We start from the raw sequence: 20,967 nt of genomic DNA on the forward strand, positions 1-20,967 counted from the left end.
CAGCAGCGGCGGCGGCAGAGATTTATGTGGAGCATCTATGGGGCACAGTGAACGGTGCAGAGCACCGTATATGGCACAGCTATGGGGCACAGTGAACGGTGCAGAGCACCGTATATGGGCACAGCTCTGGGGCACAATGAACGGTGCAGAGCACCGTATATGGCACATCTATGGGGCACAGTGAATGGTGCAGAGCACCGTATATGGCACATCTATGGGGCACAATGAACGGTGCAGAGCACTGTATATGGGGCACAGCTATGGGGCACAATGAACGGTGCAGAGCACCGTATATGGCACATCTATGGGGCACAGTGAACGGTGCAGAGCACCGTATATGGCACATCTATGGGGCACAGTGAACGGTGCAGAGCACCGTATATGGCACAATGAACGGTGCAGAGCACCGTATATGGCACATCTATGGGGCACAGTGAACGGTGCAGAGCACCGTATATGGCACAATGAACGGTGCAGAGCACCGTATATGGCACATCTATGGGGCACAGTGAATGGTGCAGAGCACCGTATATGGCACATCTATGGGGCACAATGAATGGTGCAGAGCACCGTATATGGCACAGCTATGGGGAAATATGAACGGTGCAGAGCACTGTATGGCACAGCTATGGGGAAATAATGATCTATTTTTATTTTTGAAATTCACCGGTAAATGCTGCATTTTCCACCCTAGGCTTATACTCGAGTCAATAAGTTTTCCCAGTTTTTTGTGGCAAAATTAGGGGGGTCGGCTTATGCTGGGGTCGGCTTATACTCGAGTATATACGGTAGGTATCTTTTATCCTGATGGTTTGTAAAAGTGTATTCCCCATATCAAAAGCTTCCCACTATCCATACTATTTGCAATAACTCATTTATTGCTGGGGTTCAAACTCCTGGGAACCCCAGCGATCCAGAGAATGTATTTTTTAGAGCAGGGCTTTGTAGAACCCGGTCTTGAATGGAGCAGAGGTATCCATGCTTGATCTTTGCTCCATTCATTGTCTATGGAGTGATGTCCTCAGCTGCTTGTTGTATTTCTGTGGGTAATGAAGGGAGAATTCTGCATGTCTCTTCTCTAAATACAGGGCTGTACAGAAATCTGTATTCTGGATCCAACGCCTCATTTTTCAAATGTCTGGGAATCCCAGCAGTTCAACACTCAGCAATCTATAATTAGCATAGGGGCTAACTTTCAATTTTGGAAATATCTCTTAAGAAAAGTTCTGGCTAGCTATCCTAAAACAATTTGTTCCTGCCACATGATTTGAACGGCAATATTTAATAACATACCCAGTGAGGTATAGCCAAATAGCATTATGTATTTTGTGTTTTTCTCCATTGTCTTTTTCTTCCATTTATTCAAGGATCATAGTGAATTATTACAAAGAAGGATTTCATTTCATTTAAAAACAATGATAAACAATCTGAATATTATTATATTAAAGGGAATATGTAACTAGAGAATGACCTATAGTATACATTAGGTTTTTATGCTAAACTCATTTTAAACAAAATTGGTCGTAATTTTTTTTTAATTTTTTTCCTTTAATTTACAAATTCACAATCTATATTAAATTTCAGAATTCTTTCAATGTTCTGCCCTATTGCTAGTGGGTTACAGCCTATTACCAATGCCCATACTTTTAGATCAGGCGGGCTGCCCTGTGCCTCCTACAGAGCCATACAGGCCCAACTGCACCCTGAAAATAGATAAAGTGCGCAAAAACATATCAAAATATGCATGGTATTGGATAACCACTTAATCCCATATGACGTACTATCCCGTCAAGGTGCGGTGGGCCCGTATGACCACCGATTGGATGGTACATCATATGCGATCGGCTGCACTCACAGGGGGAGTGTGGCCGATCACCGCCGGGTGTCAGCTTACTATCGCAGCTGACATCCAGCACTAAGTGTCAGGAGTGCTCACGGACTGCTCCTGGCACATTAACCCCCGGAACACTGCGAGCAAAGATGATCACAGCACTCCGGCGGTACAGGGAAGCATCGCGCAGGGAGGGGGCTCCCTGCATGCTTCCCTGAGAACCTCTGCACAAGGCGATGTGCTCACCTTGTACCGAGCGTCTCCTCCCTGCAGGCCCCGGATCCAAAATGGCCGCGGGGCTACATCTGGGTCCTGCAGGGAGATGGCTTACCAGCGCCTGCTCAGAGCAAGCGTTGGTAAGCCTGCAGCTCTGCATGTCAGATCGCTGATCTGACACAGTGCTCTGCAAAGTGTCAGATCAGCGATCTGACCCTATAACATGATGCCCCCCTGGGGCAATGTTATAAAGTAATAAAATATATATTCACATGTGTAAAAAAAAAATAATAATTCCTAAATAAAGAAAAAAATATATATATTGTTCCTACAAATACATTTCTTTATCTAAATAATAAAAAAACAATAAAAGTACACATATTTAGTATCGCCGCATCCGTAACGACCCCACCTATAAAACTGTCCTACTAGTTAATCCCTTCAGTGAACACAGTAAAAAAATAAAAATGGCAAAAAACATTGCTTTATTATCATACCGCCAAACAAAAAGTGGAATAACACGCGATCAAAAAGACGGATATAAATAACCATGGTACCGCTGAAAACGTCATCTTGTCCCGCAAAAAACAAGCCACGACACAGCACTATCAGCGAAAAACTAAAAAATTTATAGTCCTCAGAAAAAAGTGATGCAAAAATAATTATTTTTTCTCTAAAATGGTTTATATCGTATAAAAGTGCCAAAACTTAAAAAAAGATATAAATGAGGTATCGCTGTAATCGTATTGACCCGAACAATAAAACTGCTTTATCAATTTTACCAAACGTGGAACGGTATAAACGTCCCCCCAAAAAAGTAATTTATAAATAGTCTTTTTTTGGTAATTCAGCCTCATAAAAATCGGAATAAAAAGTGATCAAAAAATGTCACATCCCTGAAAATGTTACCAATAAAAAACGTCAACTCGTCCCGCAAAAAACAAGACCTCACATAACTCTGTGGACAAAAATATAGAAAAATTATAGCTCTCAAAATGTGGAGACGCAAAAACTATTTTTTGCAATAAAAAGCGTCTTTTAGTCTGTGACGGCTGCCAATCATAAAGGTCTGCTAAGAAAATGCTATAAAAAGTAAATCAAACCCCCCTTCATCACCCCCTTAGTTAGAGAAAAATAATAATATTGAAAAAATTTATTTATTTCCATTTTCCCATTAGGGTTAGGGCTAGGGTTAGGGCTAGGGTTAGGGTTAGGGCAAGGGTTAGGGTTAGGGCTAGGGTTAGGGCTAGGGTTAGGGCTAGGGTAAGGGTTAGGGCTATGTTTGGGGCTAGTGTTAGGGTTAGGGTTGGAGCTAGGGTGAGGGTTGGGGCTAGGGTTAGGGTTTCAGTTAGAATTGGGGGTTTTCACTGTTTAGGCACATCAAGGGCTTTCCAAACGTGACATGGAGTCCGATCTCAATTCCAGCCAATTCTGCATTGAAAAAGTAAAACAGTGCTCCTTCCTTTCCGAGCTCTTCCGTGCGCCCAAACAGAGGTTTACCCCAACATATGGGGTATCAGCGTACTCAGGAAAAATTGGACAACAACTTTTGGGGTCCAATTTCTTTTGTTACCCTTGGGAAAATAAAAATTTGAGGGGCTAAAAAAACATTTTTGTGGAAAAAAATGATTTTTATTTTCACAGCTCTGCGTTATAAATTGTAGTGAAACACTTGGGGGTTCAAAGTTCTCACAACACATCTAGATAAGTGTCACTTTTGGGGGGTTTCAATATTAGGCACATCAGTGTCTCTCCAAACGCAACATGGCGCCCCATCTCAATTCCAGTCAATTTTGCATTGAAAAGACAAACGGCGCTCCTTCCCTTCTGAGCTCTGTCATGCGCCCAAGCAGTGGTTTACCCCCACATATGGGGTATCAGCGTATTCAGGACAAATTGCACAACAACTTTTGGAGTCCAATTTCTTCTCTTACCCTTGGGAAAATAAATAATTGGGGGCAAAAGATCATTTTTGTGAAAAAATATGATTTTTTATTTTTACGGCTCTGCATTATAAACTTCTGTCAAGCACTTGGTGGGTAAAAGTGCTCACCACACATCTAGATAAGTTCCTTAGGGGGTCTACTTTTTCAAAATGGTGTCACTTGTGGGGGGTTTCAATGTTTAGGCACATCAGGGCTCTCCAAATGCAACATGGTGTCCCATCTCAATTCCAGTCAATTTTGCATTGAAAAACCAAATAGCGCTCCTTCCCTTCCGAGCTCTGCCATGCGCCCAAACAGTGGTTTACCCACACATATGGGGTATCGGCGTACTCAGGACAAATGGTACAACAACTTTTGGGGTCCATTTTCTCCCGTTACCCTCGGTAAAATAAAACAAATTGGAGCTGAATTTAATTTTGTGTGAAAAAAAGTTAAATGTTCATATTTATTTAAACATTCCAAAAATTCCTGTGAAACACCTGAAGGGTTAATAAACTTCTTGAATGTGGTTTTAATCACTTTGAGGGGTGCAGTGTTTAGAATGGTGTCACACTTGGTTATTTTCTATCATATAGACCTCTCAAAATGACTTCAAATGAGATGTGGTCCCTAAAAAAATGGTGTTGTAAAAATGAGAAATTGCTGGTCAACTTTTAACCCTTATAACTCCCTAACAAAAAAAATTTTGGTTCCAAAATTGTTCAGATGTAAAGTAGACATGTGGGAAAAGTTACTTATTAAGTATTTTGTGTGACATATCTCTGTGATTTAAGGGCATAAAAAATTCAAAGTTGGAAAATTGCAAAATTTTCAAAATTTTCGCCAAGTTTCCATTTTTTTCACAAAGAAATGCAAGTCTTATCGAAGAAATTTTACCACTATCATGAAGTACAATATATGTCATGAGAAAGCAATGTCAGCATCATCAGGATCCATTGAAGCGTTCCAGAGTTATAACCTCATAGAGGGACAGTGGTCAGAATTGTAAAAATTGGCCCGGTCATTAAAGTGAAAACCACCCTTGGGGTTTAATATTATGGCCACAATACGTAAGCTGGCAACCCACATCATGGGTCCTTACACTTGCCAGTCCTACCTCTAAACATCAAAAACTCACTGACACAAAAAGGACTAAAAATCCTCCAAAATTATACTGACAAAAGGCAGTATTGATGTACCCTTCTGGCTTTTGAACCCAGACTACCAAATTACCACGCCTTTGTCTTTCTCTTCTGTACCACAAGCCCTATTGGTATCTGACTTTGAACTTCCTAACTACCATGTCTCATGGTTTCTCTGTGAGCAGTGACTCAGCATCACATTATAACTGACCCTATATTATCTTTTTCCTCGCCAGCATGGATCCCATTCACATGCTTGTTGATCATGTAGCAAATCTGTCTCTCGTGTCTCTAGTGATTCAAAATCTAGCTGAAAAAGCACCACAGTTTTGAATCTTCACAGTCTCAATTGCAGGGACAGGTGGCTAGCCTTATGAAAACTCTCCATAGCCCCCTCTTCCAGTGGAGACAATGTTACCCACCTATAATGTTCAGTAGGTCTTCCCCTAAACAGTAATTTACCTCCCTGATAAGTTTTCGGGAAAGAAAAAAACAGTTTAGGGTGTTCAGGGAGAGTGAGGCTGCCGTCACACTAGCAGTATTTGGTCAGTATTTTACATCAGTATTTGTAAGCCAAAACCAGGAGTGGAACAAATAGAGGAAAAGTATAATAGAAACATATGTACCACTTCTGTATTTATCACCCACTCCTGGTTTTGGCTTGCAAATACTGATGTAAAATACTGACCAAATACTGCTAGTGTGACAGTAACCTTAGTTGTATGCTTTTCTTTACCTTCAACCCTTGTCTTCAGGTGATCAGAATCATTTGGATGTTTTGGGATGTGATTATGATTTAAAAATAGAAACACAGTAGTTTGACAATAAATGGCTTCACCCAACCACTAAGCATGAGTGGAGAAAACATTTTGGTGTTATCATTCATATTCTCTGAAAAAAGGCCAAGAAAGCAAAAATGCTGCCGGGGTATTTAAGTTTTTAACCACAATTGTGCATATCCACTTCTACTGATCTCAAAACCTCTATAATCATCTTAAGGTACCTTCACACATAACGATATTGTTAACGATATCGTTGCTATTTGTGACGTAGCAACGATATCGTTAATGAAATCGTTATGTGTGACAGCGACCAACGATCAGGCCCCTGCTGGGAGATCGTTGGTCGCTGAATAAAGTCCAGAACTTTATTTCGTCGCTGGACTCCCTGGAGACATCGCTGGATCGGCGTGTCTGACACCGATCCAGCGATGTCTTCACTGGTAACCAGGGTAAACATCGGGTAACTAAGCGCAGGGCCGCGCTTAGTAACCCGATGTTTACCCTGGTTACCATGCTAAAAGTAAAAAAAAACAAACACTACATACTTACCTACCGCTGTCTGTCCTCCAGCGCTGTGCTCTGCACTCCTCCTGTACTGGCTGTGAGCCGGAAAGCAGAGCGGTGACGTCACCGCTCTGCTTTCCGGCTCCCAGCCAGTACAGGAGGAGTGCAGAGAAGCAGAGCGCAGCGCTGGAGGACAGACCGCTGTAGGTAAGTATCTAGTGTTTGTTTTTTTTTACTTTTAGCATGGTAACCAGGGTAAACATCGGGTTACTAAGCGCGGCCCTGCGCTTAGTTACCCGATGTTTACCCTGGTTACCGGCATCGTTGGTCGCTGGAGAGCGGTCTGTGTGACAGCTCTCCAGCGACCAAACAGCGACGCTGCAGCGATCCGGATCGTTGTCGGTATCGCTGCAGCGTCGCTAAATGTGAAGGGGCCTTTACTGGGGCTAAATGGATTTCTAAATTTGATCTGAGAGAGGCTTACAAGTTGATAGGCATACTGAAAGATGTAGAGTGGAAAATTATGGGGCTTTTTTTACATCAGAGCGTCTATTTGAAAATCTTATCATGCCCTTTGGGTAAACCAAGACATCTCCAGTGCTTCAACATTTTATGAATGATGTTTTATTCAGATCGTATTGGGAGATTTATTATGTACCTTAGTGACATTTTAATTTTCTCGCCAGATTTGGACTCTCATCAGGAACATGCACACGTTGTTATACAAAGATTGAAGGAAAACTCTTTGTAAAAAATGAGAAATGTAGATTCTCTGTTCAGGAGATTTCATTTCTGGGATACATTTAATCAGCTGATGGTACTAACATGCATCCTGGGAAGGTGCAAGATATATAGACTTGGTTCAACATAATGACCTAAAAGCATTGCAAGATTTTCTAGAATTCCCCAAATATTATAGGAAATGTGATAAGGGTTTTTTTTTAAATTAATAAACCTCTTACTGACCTCACACGTATGGGGGCAAACCTCGAGGTTTGGTCACCAGATTCTATCGGGGCTTTTGAAACATTGAAACACTCTCTGCTCTTGTTCCAATCCATCTCAATCTGCAGGAACCATTCATTGTAGAGGTGGATGCTTCAGAGGTAGGTGTAGGTGCCATTTTATCTCAGGAACCCAAAACTCTGTCTAATTTGCAGCCATGTGCATCTTTCTCTAATAAATTTTCATCTTCTGAAATAAATTATAATGTCGAGAATCGTGAATAACTCACTGTAAAGTTAGTTTTTGGGGAATGTAGGTATATTTTGGAAGGGGCAGTTTATCAAATCATTATGGTCACAGACAATAAAAATTTGGCTTACATTGAATCAGTTAAACACTTAACTCCTAGACAAGCCAGATGGTCCACTCCTTACATTTCTCTAGATTCAGTTGAAGAGTTCGCTTTTAACAGTCAGATCAATAAATCCACTGGAACTTAGACATTTTTCTGAAATTTTGATATTGGTCCTCATTGTGTTGAGTTTTCCAAGATAAGTTCTTACTGTTTTGAGATGGAGCTCTCCAAACAGAAGCTTCGGGATGTTTGGAAGCAGGTTCAAATGAACATTGAGGTTGCTTAAGTTTGTCAAAAATGGAAAGCTGATTGAAGACGTTCGTCAGTTACTGTTGTTAAAGTGGTCGATAGGGTTTGGCTGTTCTCCAGATATATTAAACTTAAGGTGCCATCAGTGAATTTGGGTCTGAAACTTATCGGCCCCTATGAGGTTCTGGAATTGGTCAATCTGGTGACATTTACGCTAGGTTATAAACATTTTGACTGAAAGTCCTGCTGCCCAATCTGGTCTTGTCTGTGGGTATTCTCAGATACACAGGGATCAGGAACTCAGCCAAGGTCAAAAGTATCACTGACAACGGACAGAGCCCAAAATAAGCTATTTAAAACCCTTCCACCGTCAGAGAGAGAGGCCGACGGCATTAACCCCTGAAGCACTAGCCAAGAACTTCCATCAAGACCATGACTGACTGTATAAAATAAGAAAGGAATACAAAAAGATATCCAAGGAATTGATAATGCCAGTCAGCAGCGTTCAAACTGTGATTAACAAATGGAAAATCAGTGGCTCTGTAAAAACAAAAACCACGGTCAGGTAGACCAGCAAAAATGTCATCCACAACTGCCAGGAAAATTGTTTGGGATGCAAAGAAACACCCACAAATAACATCAGCTGGATTTTTCAAGATGCACAATAAGGAGGCACTTGAAGAAAAATGGGTTGCATGGTCGAGTCGCCAGAAGAAAGCCATTACTGCATAAATGCCACAAAGTATCTTGCCTACAATACGCAAAAAAGCACAGAGACAAGCCTTAAAAGTTCTGGAACAGGGTAATTTGGAGTTATGAAACCAAAATTTAACTTTTTGGCCACAACCAAAAACATTACATTTGGAGAGAGATCAACAAGTCTTTTGATGAATTGAACACCATTCCTACTGTAAAGCACGGAGGTGGATCGCTGATGTTTTGAGGGTGTGTGAGCTACAAAGGCACAGGAAACTTGGTCAAAGTTGAAGGAAAAATGAATGCAGCATGTTATCAGCAAATAATTTAGGGACATTTGCACTCATCAGCCCAGGCGCTGTGCATGGGACGTAATTGGATGTTCCAGAATGACAACAATCCAAAACACAAGGCCAAGTTGACCTGCCATTGGCTACAGCATAAAAAAGTGAAGGTTCTGGAATGGCCATCTCAGTCTCCTGACCTCAATATCATTGGGCCACTTTGGGGAGATCTAAAGTGCGCAGTTCATGCTAGACAGCCCAGGAATTTACAGGAACTGGAGGTATTTTGCCAAGAAGAGTGGGCAGCTTTACCATCTGAGAAACTTCATCCACATGAACTTCCTCCACAACTACCATAAAAGACTTCAAGCTGTCTTTGATATTAGAGGGAGCAATACACAGTATTAAGAAATGGGGTATGTAAACTTTTGATCAGGATCATTTTGATGTTTTGGGTTGTCATTATGATTTAACCCCTTCTCGACATGCGCCGTACTAGTACTGCGCATGTCGGGTCCCCTGCTTTGATGTGGGCTTCGACGGTGAGCCCACATCAAAGTCGCGACATGTCAGCTGTTTTGTACAGCTGACATGTGCACGCAATAGCGGCGGGGGAAATCACAATTCACCCGCCGCTATTAACCTGTTAAATGCCGCTGTCAAACGCTGACAGCGGCAATTAACCGGCGCTTCCGGACGCGCGGCCGGAAATGAGCGCATCACTGACCCCGTCACATGATCAGGGGTCAGCGATGCATCAGGATGGTAACCATAGAGGTCCTTGAGACCTCTATGGTAACTGATGCCGGCCTGCCGTGAGCGCCCCTCTGTGGTCGGCCCTCATAGTAAGCCTGCATTTCAGCTACATAACAGTGATCTGATGATCGTTTCTATGTAGCAGAGCCAATCGAGTTGTGCCAGCTTCTAGCCTCCCATGGAGGCTATTGAAGCATGGCACAAGTAAAAAAAAACGTTTTTAAAAATATGAAAAAAATAAAAAAACTTTTAAAAGTTTAAATCACCCCCCTTTTGCCCCATCCAAAATAAAACAATTAAAAAAATCAAACCTACACATATTTGGTATCGCCGCATTCAGAATCGCCCAATCCATCAATTAAAAAAAGCATTAACCTGATCGCTAAACAGCGTAGCGAGAAAAAATTAATAACGCCAGAATAGCGTTTTTTTGGTCGCCACGACATTGAATTAAAATGCAATAACGGGCGATCAAAAGAACGTATCTGCACAAAAGTGGTATCATTAAAATCATCATTTCGGCACGCAAAAATTAAGCCGACCCCAGATCACGAAAACTGGAGACTCTACGGGTATCAGAAAATGGCACATTGTTTTTTAGCAAAGTTTTGAATTTTTTTTCACCACTTAGATAAAAAATAACCTAGACATGTTAGGTGTCTATCATCTCATAATGACCTGGAGAATCATAATGGCAGGTCAGTTTTAGCATATAGTGAACCTAGCAAAAAAGCCAATAAAAAAACCAGTGTGGGATTGCACTTTTTTTGCAATTTCTCTTCACTTGGAATTTGTTTCCCGTTTTCTAGTACAAGACATGGTAAAACCAATGGTGTCTTTCAAAAGTACAACTCGTCGGAAAAATAAAAAAAATTATGGCTCTGGGAAGGAGGGGTGCGAAAAATGAAAACGCAAAAACGAAAAAGGGCCGCGGCGGGAAGGGGTTAAAAAGAGAAAGCCAGTAATTTGACAAAAAATGGCTTCAATCAACCATTAACCATGAGTGGAGAAAAAGTTTTGGTGTTATCATTCATATTCTCTGAAAAAAGGCTAAGAAAGCAAAAAGTCTACCAGGGTATGTAAAATTTTGAGCACAACTGTATTTGTGAGGAAAGTGTGATTTTTAATTTTTATTTTCACGGCTCAACGTTATAAACTTCTGTAAATCAACTGAGGGTTCAAGGTGCTCACCACACATCCAGATAAGTTCCCTGAAGGGTCCACTTTCCAAAATGTGAGAGGTTTCCACTGTTTAGGCACATTAGGGGCTCTCCAAACGCGACATGTCTGCTAATTATTCCAGCAAATTTTATATTCAAAAAGTCAAAAGGTGCTCATTCCCTTCCGAGCTCTGCTGTGTGCACAAAAAATGTTTTTCTCAACATATTGGTTATTGAAGTACTCAGGAGAAAATGTGCAACAAATTTCGGCATCCAATATTTCCTGTTACCCTTGTGAAACTAAAAATATTTGGGTCTAAATGAAAACTTTTGTGAAAAAAGTAAAATGTTCATTTTTTCCTTCCACCTTCCATTAATTCCTGTGAAGCACCGGAATGGTTAATAAAATTCTTGAATGTAGATTTGAACATCTTGAGGGGTGCAGTTGTTTCAATGGTAACACTTTCGGGCATTTTCTGTCACATAAGCCCCTCAATGTCACTTTAAATTTGGTAAAGTTTGTTGGAAAAATTAGAAATCACTGGTCAAATTTTAAGTCTTACAATTTCCTAAAAAAATAAACATTGCTTCAAAAATTGTGCTGATGTAAAGTAGACATGAGGGAAATTTTATTTATTAACTATTTTATACCTATTTAAGGGCACAAAAATGAAAAGTTCAAAAATTGCAACATTTTCTAAATTTTCGTCAAATTTACGATATTTTCACAATTTAATGCAAGTCATATTGAACAAATTTTACCACCATCATAAAGTACAATATGTCACGAGAAAACATTATCAGAATCAGTGAGATTCCTTGAAGCGTTTCAGAGTTATAAACTCATACATTGACACTGGTCAGAATTGTAAAATATGGCCTAGTAATACACTACGCCATAAAGGATTACAATCTAGAGGAGGCATGGGAGATGGTCATCTTGTCAGATGAGAACAAAATACAACTTTTTGGTATCAACTCAATTCGCAGTGTTTGGAGGAAGAAGGATGAATACAATCCCACGACCACTGTCCCAATCATGAAGCATTGTGGGGGAAACATCATATTTTTGGGGTGCTTTTCTGCAAAGGGGACAGGATGACCGCACAGTATTGAAATGAGGATGGATGAAGTTAAGTATCAGCAGATTTTTTCCCAACAACCTCCTTCCCTCAGTAAAGGTACTTTCACACTAAACAACGCTGCAGCGATCCAGACAACGATCCGGATCGCTGCAGCGTCGCTGTTTGGTCGCTGGAGAGCTGTCACACAGACCGCTCTCCAGCGACCAACGATGCCGGTAACCAGGGTAAACATCGGGTTACTAAGCGCAGGGCCGCGCTTAGTAACCCGATGTTTACCCTGGTTACCATCCTAAAAGTAAAAAAAACAAACGCTACATACTTACCTTCTGCTGTCTGTCCCCGGCGCTTTGCTTCTCTGCTCTGGCTGTGAGCGCCGGGCAGCCGGAAAGCAGAGCGGTGACGTCACCGCTCTGCTTTCCGGCCGCTGTGCTCACAGCCAGAGCAGAGAAGCAGAGCGCCGGGGACAGACAGCGGTAGGTAAGTATGTAGCGTTTGATTTTTTTACTTTTAGGATGGTAACCAGGGTAAACATCGGGTTACTAAGCGCGGCCCCGCGCTTAGTAACCCGATGTTTACCCTGGTTACCAGCGAAGACATCGCTGAATCGGTGTCACACACGCCGATTCAGCGATGTCAGCGGGAGAGCCAGCGACCAAAGAAAGGTCTGGCCCTCTAGCCCCGACCAACGACATCACAGCAGGATTCTGATCGCTGCTGCGTGTCAAACTAAACGATATCGCTAGCCAGGACGCTGCAACGTCACGGGTTGCTAGCGATATCGTTTAGTGTGAAGGTACCTTAAGAGCATTGAAGACAGGTCGTCGATGGACAATGAACCGAAACACAGAGCCATGGCAACAAATGAGGAACTCCATAAGAAGCATTTCAGAGTCTTGGAAAGTGTGGCCAGTCTCCAGACCTGAAACCAATAGAGAATCTTTGAAGTGAGCTGAAACTGAATGTTGCCCATCAACAGCCCCGAAACTACATGAAACATCTGTAATTGTTTCTGTACCAAATATGACGCTCTGTTTTTCTATTGCATCAAATACTTATTTCATGAAAAGTAATTATGTTAAAATCATGCATTGAGATTTTCTGGATTTTTTTTAACATTCTTTCTCTGACAGTCGATGTGTACCAACAATAAAAATTACAGACCTCTACATTTTTTTTGTAGGTGGAAAACTAGCAAAATTGGTAGTGTATCAAATGCTTATTTTCCCCACTGTACATACTCCCAGCCAGGGATCGTCAAGTCAGACACACACCCACAGTTGTGTCACTAGTCAGGGTGAGGCTTTGCTCTATACAAGTGCATGGAGCAAGGCTGCGCCCACTGGACGGGCTATGGCTGGAAGTATGTGGAGCGCCCCATCAGGGTCTGTGGGGTACTCAGTACCGGGTCCGGTCGGCTCAATTTGGAATGTCACGGTGGCTGACCCGGTCCGTGGCCCTGGGACGTCCGTATAAAAGGTAAAGGTCTTTAAAGGGATAAAGTTTATGTTTGTGACACCAGCTGTGGAATTCGGGTGCTATAAGGGGTCCGCTGGGGTCATGTTATGGCATCTAGATGGTATACCTTCCCACAGGTGAAGTATATCCCCAGGGCTTCCCAGTGTGTAGATGGTAAATGGAGAATGGCGCAGTGAAGAACGAGGACACAAAGTTGCAGTCTCTTTACTTTTACTGAAGACTTCAGCATCCACAGTCCAGGGCACCAGACCACAGGGCAGGCAGAGTCCGGCCGGATCAGAGGCAAGTCCAGAGTCCCCTTGTCCAAGTGGAAATCAATAGCCTTCCCGTGTGCTGTAGTGGTGTAGTCCCTTACTGCATAAGCTTCAAATAAGGTCCTCACAGATGTAGTGTCTCTCTCTCTGTCCCCCGCATAGGATAGGACAAAACCTGTATGACTGGTGACTTGAGCCTGTTTATAGGGTCTCTTAGATAACCCAGCTCTGTGGGGTGTTATCATGCCTCCTGGGTGTAGGTGCAGACAGGTAACATACAATTACTGTAGCTGTCCTGCCAGTCTCTGAAGTAAGGCGTAAAGGTCCTTACTACCTCGGTGTTCCTGCTACCGGTGTTCTGCACCTCAGAAAGAGGCAGCCTGTTCGGGGCTGGTCCCCTTCTGGTATCCTCTATGACCAAAAAACGCCAACTAAGTACCTTACATTTTTAATGTCTATAAAAATAGTGCTGCTCAAGCATTCAATATCACACCTGATATCACATGAGTTCTCTCTCTCTGTCACAATTTTTATAAAATAAAAATAGATTGCTCCAAAAAAAATGTAAAATTTGCAAAATAAATCTTGCCATATCAGACAGGGTAATTTTGTGGATTTGTTTTCTCATTTTGACTCTCATAGTTGTGGTCTACCTATGATGTCAATTACAGGCCTCTCTCATCTCTTTAAGTGATAGAACTTTCACAATTGGTGGCTGACTAAATACTTTGTTTCCCCACTGTAGAAGTAGGATGGGGATCACTGCTTTGGTTATTAGAGGTTGCTGGCTAGTGATGGTGTTGTTGGGGTAGAAAAAAGGAACACTTACGGAGTTTGCAGTAAATGAATCAACTCTAATAGGAGTGCATGAGAACCTGCTGCTAGCAAACGGTGGCACTATATGGCGGTATGGACTAACTCAGTTAATTCACCGAGTAGCCGTGAATGCAAAGCACTGTGCCCTGCTAGACTTCACAGAAGCGCAGGCTAACTGCCCAAACAGAGAGCAGTCAGTGGTCACGCATGCACACAAAACTCCTCGCCGGATGTGCCAGCATTCTAGGGGCTTATTTCAGCCAGGTCCCTGAATACATACAAACACAATCTCCTCGCCGGAGGTGCCAGCATTCTAGGGGCTTATTTCAGCCGGGTCCCTGAACACACTCTTACGTGACCACACTGGCGCAAAACACATAACATAGAACAATACTAGTGCATGGCCGTGCGGCCATGCGAGCCTTAAATAGTTGCAGCACCTACAGGACCTTCCTAGAAGGACCAATGAGAGGCTGCCACAGAGCATGAGCACCTACAGGACCTTCCTGAAAGGACCAATGGCCTTAGGTGCAGAAACTGATCATGTGACCTTCGATCTCCACTGAGAGATCTTACTTTGGGCATGCTCAGAACGAGAAAAGCAGGACTTAGTCCCAGAAGCGTCTGCTCGCCGCTGCCCAGCACTGACTCCAATGGCAGAAGCAGGAAATGCAGCAGTAACTCTTTGTACAGAGTCAGACTGAGCGAGATGCTGGGACTGACGTCTCCGCTGAGCAGGCTCCACTGCGGCAGGAGAAGAATGGGAGACTGCAGCGGAGATGGCCCGAGATTCCCCCTGTGCAGAGGTGGGAACTCGACCCCTAACACATTTATTCTTCTGTTTGTGACTACTATGACAGGCGGGCTCCATTCACAGGTTTAGTGTTTAGTCAGTATTTTACATCATTATCTGTAAGTCAAATACTGACCAATTACTGAACTTGGCCAACACTGCAGTTTTCTGGCCTCTCCTATGTTTCCCGTGCCACCCAGCTGTAATACACATCTATCTGTGCAAGTGATATTATTACAACTAAGTCAGCATGGCATGAGATATAGCAATGGTTTGACTCCATGATGCACATCTGTTAAAAAGCAGTAAATAATGCTGTTCTATGAAGCTGTGAATCAGTTGTGGTGCAGGGTTTTTACAGAGCTCAATAATATGAAAGAATGCATGACAGAAAATGTACTAATACTCAAGTAATAATCTCCTACTAATATATGAGCGATTTTGTAAAAAATGCCAGGTAAGTGCTATGTTGCTAGAATCAGAAATCTCTCTCTACATTATGCTGGTCTCAGAATAGGTGGCCAAAACCTGGTGACAGATTCCGTTTAAGCCCCTTTTGATTAATCTTGTGAATGTGTAAATTTCTATAAATGTTAATAAACATTGTAGGGTATTACAATATAGCTTGATTTTAAATTGTTACAGAAAGACTTAGATAGGCTGGCAGCATAGCCAAGAACACGGCAGATGTTGATCAATGTAAAGTAATACAACCAGACCACAGTAATTATATGGTTTCATATGCACTAAATTAAATAAAACTGGAAATTGCACAACAATAGATCAATATCAGGTGTCTGTTTCTACAAATGGCATTTGCAGGTGTTTTTCAGTGCCTCTGAGTGGTTTATTGTTGGGGTAAATTGGTGTTAGGTGCCAGGATTCTCCCGCTGCATGGGGCAGATCCCTAACCTTTCCTGCATCTGTGGTCTCCCATCCAGCATTGGCCCCTGCAGGTGCTGCTGAGTATAGATGTTGGTCCAAGCATCTTGCTCAGGCTCATGCTATTCGTTTGGTTACTGCTGGCTCTGCAGCCAAGTCCAGAAATCACCCTACTGAACATGCTCGTGATGTGGCAATGTCTAATTTGTGGTCGGTTGTCAGCTGCTCTGGTGATGCAGCAGCTCCAGATTAGTCCAAGGGCAAGGTCCTGTCTGACTGGACTTGAGCTATACATATAAAAGGCTCTCAGAGGCGCATGCCGGTGCGCTACTATCAACCACTTTCCATGTGTGAATGAGACATTGCAACAGCGTGGTCTTTTTCAGCATGTGCTCAGGGTCAGCGGTAAGCCGTTAGAATTCTGGCACCTCCGGAGTGGAGTTTGTAGGGATTTAGGGCTGAAATCTAGCCATTAGAATTGCGGCACCTCCAGAGAGGAGTTGTTTGAGTGCTGATGCTGACTGTGTGACCACTGTTAGCTACTTACCAAATTAGTGTTCTTCGATCCCCCTGTGAGGTTAACAGGGATCGTATTTAGCAGACTCTGTTTGAAGACTTCCATTGAAGAAGAACTCACCACCTCTTGTGGCAGCTTGTTCCACTCATTTATCACCCTCACTGTCAAAAAGTTTTTCTAATATCTAATCTGTATCATATTCCTTTCAGTTTCAATACATTGTATAATGCCATTGCCAGCGCCCTTGCATGGTTCCCTTTCCCCCTCAATGCAGGGACGCTGGCATACTCACTGCTCCGACCCCGTGACATGATCCCCCTTTTCTGGTATGCCTCCTGCTTATGCATGCATCACTTCCTGGCAGCACTCCTAGTGTGGCCTCCCCATTCTTAAAGAGGCAGGGCACGAACATATTAAAATTCCTCAGAGAATGACTGGATGGCATTTAGTAACAGGGTTCACCTGCAAGATTGCTCAAAGCAAAGCAACAATATTCATTAGTGTGTAGTGTCTTCTACTAGTGAGTTGTGGTCTGTTTGTGGCCAGTGTCCTGAATCCAAATACGTGCTCCCGGTGTGGTCAGGGTCCTGAACCCGAACCCCTGGTCCGTGTGCAACCAGTGCCTAAACCTACTCTTCTGTTCTGTGTGCAGCCAGTGCCTGTACCTTTTCCCCTGGTCATTGTATGGCCAGTGCCTGAACCTGCATCCCTGGTCCGTGTGTGACAAGTGCCAGTCTGAACGTCGTCTGAATCCGTGTCAGTAACATTTCTGTAGAGGAGTTAGAACTTAATAGTCTGAATGGAGCCCTACTCCTTAATCAATGTTAGTGAATCTGACCCCTGGGGTCAACAGCTGCAGTACTGGGTTCTACCTAGGAGTGGTACCTGCTGGCTATCTGCAGTCCAGGCTATCTCCACCTTCAGAATCTTCAGTGAACACCAAGTGGCCGCTTAGCTATGCCCCTTCCTAGGCAGGTCCAGCCATGTGTTAGTCCATGAACTACTTAAACCACCTATGGGCATTACACATTGCTTCTCGTGGTTCTATGTGCAAGTGAAAATAAGGATGATCCCTCAGCACCGTGACATCCCTTCAAATATTTGTAGACACCTATTAAGTCTACTCTTAGTCTTCTTTTTTGCAAGCTAAACTTTCCCAGATCCTATAATCGTTCTTTGTAGGACATATTTTCCAGTCGGCTCACCATCCTGGTAGTTCTTCTCTGAACTTTCTCCAGTTTTTCTATATCTTTTTTAAATGTGGTGTCCAGAACTGGACACAGTATTTTAGATGAGGTCTGATCAAGGAGGAGTAAAGGGGGATAATTACTTAATGTGATGCAGACTCTATGCTTCTCTTAATACATCCCAGATTTGTGTTTGCCTTTTTGCTGCTGCATCACACTATTGACTCATGTACAGTCTGTGGTCTAGTGTGTGGCATGTAGGAGTGATTAAGGGTATAAGCACAAATTTTTTTCTGAAATATTTTTATATTTTTGGTAACTGTTTCAGTGAGTGTTCCTTCTTTGGTGCATATTTGGAGGATTTTTTTATTTCCTGAAGCAGTTTCAAATAATTTTTAAGTGTTTTAGGGTGGTATGCACACAATGTATTTTTCAGGCGGGTCTGCTCCAAAAATCATCGGAGAAATGCTAAATTAAGGCTGAAAAGAATGAACATATACATTTATATTTAAAAATGTCTCGCTGTGCATATATTAATTTTTTTAGCTTATTTTCATTGCTTCAGGGTTCCAAAGATTCAATGTAGTTAAAAGAAATGACCCGACCATTCTTCAGGCGGCTTTTTATCTTAAAGCTGCTCATTAGTTTACACAATAAAGTAAAAAATGTTTGAAAAAGCTCAGAGGAAACTACAAAAAAGATGCATAAAAATGACGCTTAAGGACAAAGATGCCAGAGCAATTCCTCCTGAAAACCTAGGTAGGTTCACACACACCAAAAAGATAATGTGTGCACCTACCCTTAGAATTATTGGTTCTGGAGCATTTTTTTCAGCCTAGTTTGAAGCGGATTCCATCAGAAGCTGATTTAAAAAAGTAACATGCGCTTTCCTTTTTCCTGAGTTTTTCAAAATATCAAATTAAAATAGCTCAAAACAAGAAACATATGAATACAATGTGACTTTATAATAAGACCATGAGCACACGTTGAGTATTTGGTCAGTATTTTACCTTAGTATGTGTAAGCAAAAACCAGGAGTGGGTGCCAAATGCAGAAGTGGTGACATGTTTCTATTATTCTTTTCCACTGACTGTTCCACTCCTAGTTTTGACTTTGACAAATACTGAGGTAAAAAAAACTCACCAAATACTGTACTTAAAAACTGAAAAATGGATGTAAAGATTATTTAAAGCATTTTTTGAGCGATTTTTCATATATTTTTTGGAGATAACTAAAAAAAAGTCTTCAAAAAATTATTTCTGCACACAGACTTAAACTGCAGCACTACTGCAATGTTCCCCCTGCAATTCAGGGTGTGTACTGGTGAGGTGCCTAAGGTTATCTCAGGATAAACTATGAATAATGTAAGACTAACTCAGTCATAACCATCTAGCATGGCAGAGACTTGGAGATAAAAGGTGTCTGGCTGCCGCTTAGTATTCTTGGCCAGTCAATAAATGTGATACTGTATAGCAGCCAAAGAACTGGTCTTTTTCATTTAGAATTTACAGAATTCTAAAAAAAGCGGTGTACTGTTTGGTTTATGGTCTCTTCTGAGAATCTAACACTGAGGTATTATCCCAGGACACAATGACTACTGTCTGCCAAGTTTGAGATCTGCCCATACATTTTAGATTAAGGAAACATTTACATTCAAGCTAATTCAAACTCCAGTCTGCCAAATTGGCAAATGCTTACACTAGTAAAAGTCTCACGTGGCAAGTGGTTATGCCAATATAGATAATCGTGGATGGGATTAGTGCACACCTTTTATAGCTACTGCTGTAACAATGGAAACCTACCCGGTGACTCAAGGTTCAGTAATAATTTATTTAATTTCATTAAGCCTGTAAAGTTCCTGTAATTGTGTTTGCTTTTTTCAATTTCACCACTATGAGGAGGAAACAAATAGTTGTGATGACTGAGATGTAAAGTTAAGAAATAATGAAAACTCCAGCTCCAAATAACAAACTCCGAAAACAATCAGTTTATTTTCAAGACCTATTAAAAGTCCATATGCTGAGTACACAGCTTCAGTGGCCATGCTTCTGGAAAAACTGAGGATGTGTCCTCTGTTTAAAAACTTTACAAATTGTCTCAAATAAAAGTAAATTGCGTCACACATTCGCCATTTGGCATTACATTTTTCTTTCCTTATTGGCTTCCAAAGAGGCTAGACTCCAGATCTATTCATGTGCATTGAAAATAAATCACAATAGATAATGAGCTAATATAGAACATTTGTTTGTTTCAGTGTGATTCAAGGTGTTACACAAAAAAATAAGTTAAAGGGTTATTCCAGCCTTTTTTTTTTCTTATGTGGCTATCTCTACCGGCTTGATGTGGTCATAGAGAGATTAATGTGACTGCTCCTCATGGCAATTTTCTCACTTGCTGAGACTTGCCAACTTGTGTCATGTGTCAACAGAGCAGTTCCTTTTTTTCTACTTTGATGTTCTGTCTATGAGGCATCACTGTGGACATGGTGTTGATTGACACCTGGCCCCTCGCTATTTATCCAGATGCCTGGAAGTGATTTTGAGCGCCTTTGCTGGGCATCAATGTCAATATTAGACTTGTCCCACCTCACTGATCAAAAGCAGAGTGGAAAAGAAGGAACTGCTCTGTTGACATGATGTCACAGATAGTGGGAGAGTCAGTGCTAAGAGCAGTCATGTGACCTCTCCGAGCCAGGAGATATTGGCACATGGCAGAACAAGCAAGTAGTTAGCAACTATCTACTAATAAGTGCTTAACCTTGCAGAAAATTTTCACTACATTGGAATGCAGTCTTTGCAGAGAGGAATCTATAAATTCTGACACCTAATTTTATGTAATGTGGTTAAAAGCTGCTGAAATGAGGGAATAATGTTTTTTTAGACCTGTAGAGGCTGATTCAATAAGATTGGCATAGTGAAAGCTTGTGCTACACCAGTCCTGATAGAGTATATTGTCTCAAATTCATTAAGATGTGTCAGAAACTAAAGGAATTCAGTGCCTTTACTAATTGGTTGTGCACTGCTGTGTGCTATGGCAGAAATGATAATCCAATCAGTGACTGGAGTAGCATTTATGGTATAGAAAATGCTGGCAGGTTTAATGAATTGCCAGT

The 20,967-nt window shown here is 41.9% G+C and overlaps 1 protein-coding gene across 2 annotated transcripts in view; it reads right to left on the minus strand.

Annotated features, from left to right (window-relative positions):
- LOC138638126 (probable cation-transporting ATPase 13A4) overlaps positions 1–20,967 on the minus strand; it is a 355,111-nt gene that overhangs the window by 275,009 nt on the left and 59,135 nt on the right. The window lies entirely within an intron of this gene.

This window comes from Ranitomeya imitator, chromosome 5 (genome assembly GCF_032444005.1).
Source record: "Ranitomeya imitator isolate aRanImi1 chromosome 5, aRanImi1.pri, whole genome shotgun sequence".
NCBI lineage: Eukaryota > Metazoa > Chordata > Amphibia > Anura > Dendrobatidae > Ranitomeya > Ranitomeya imitator.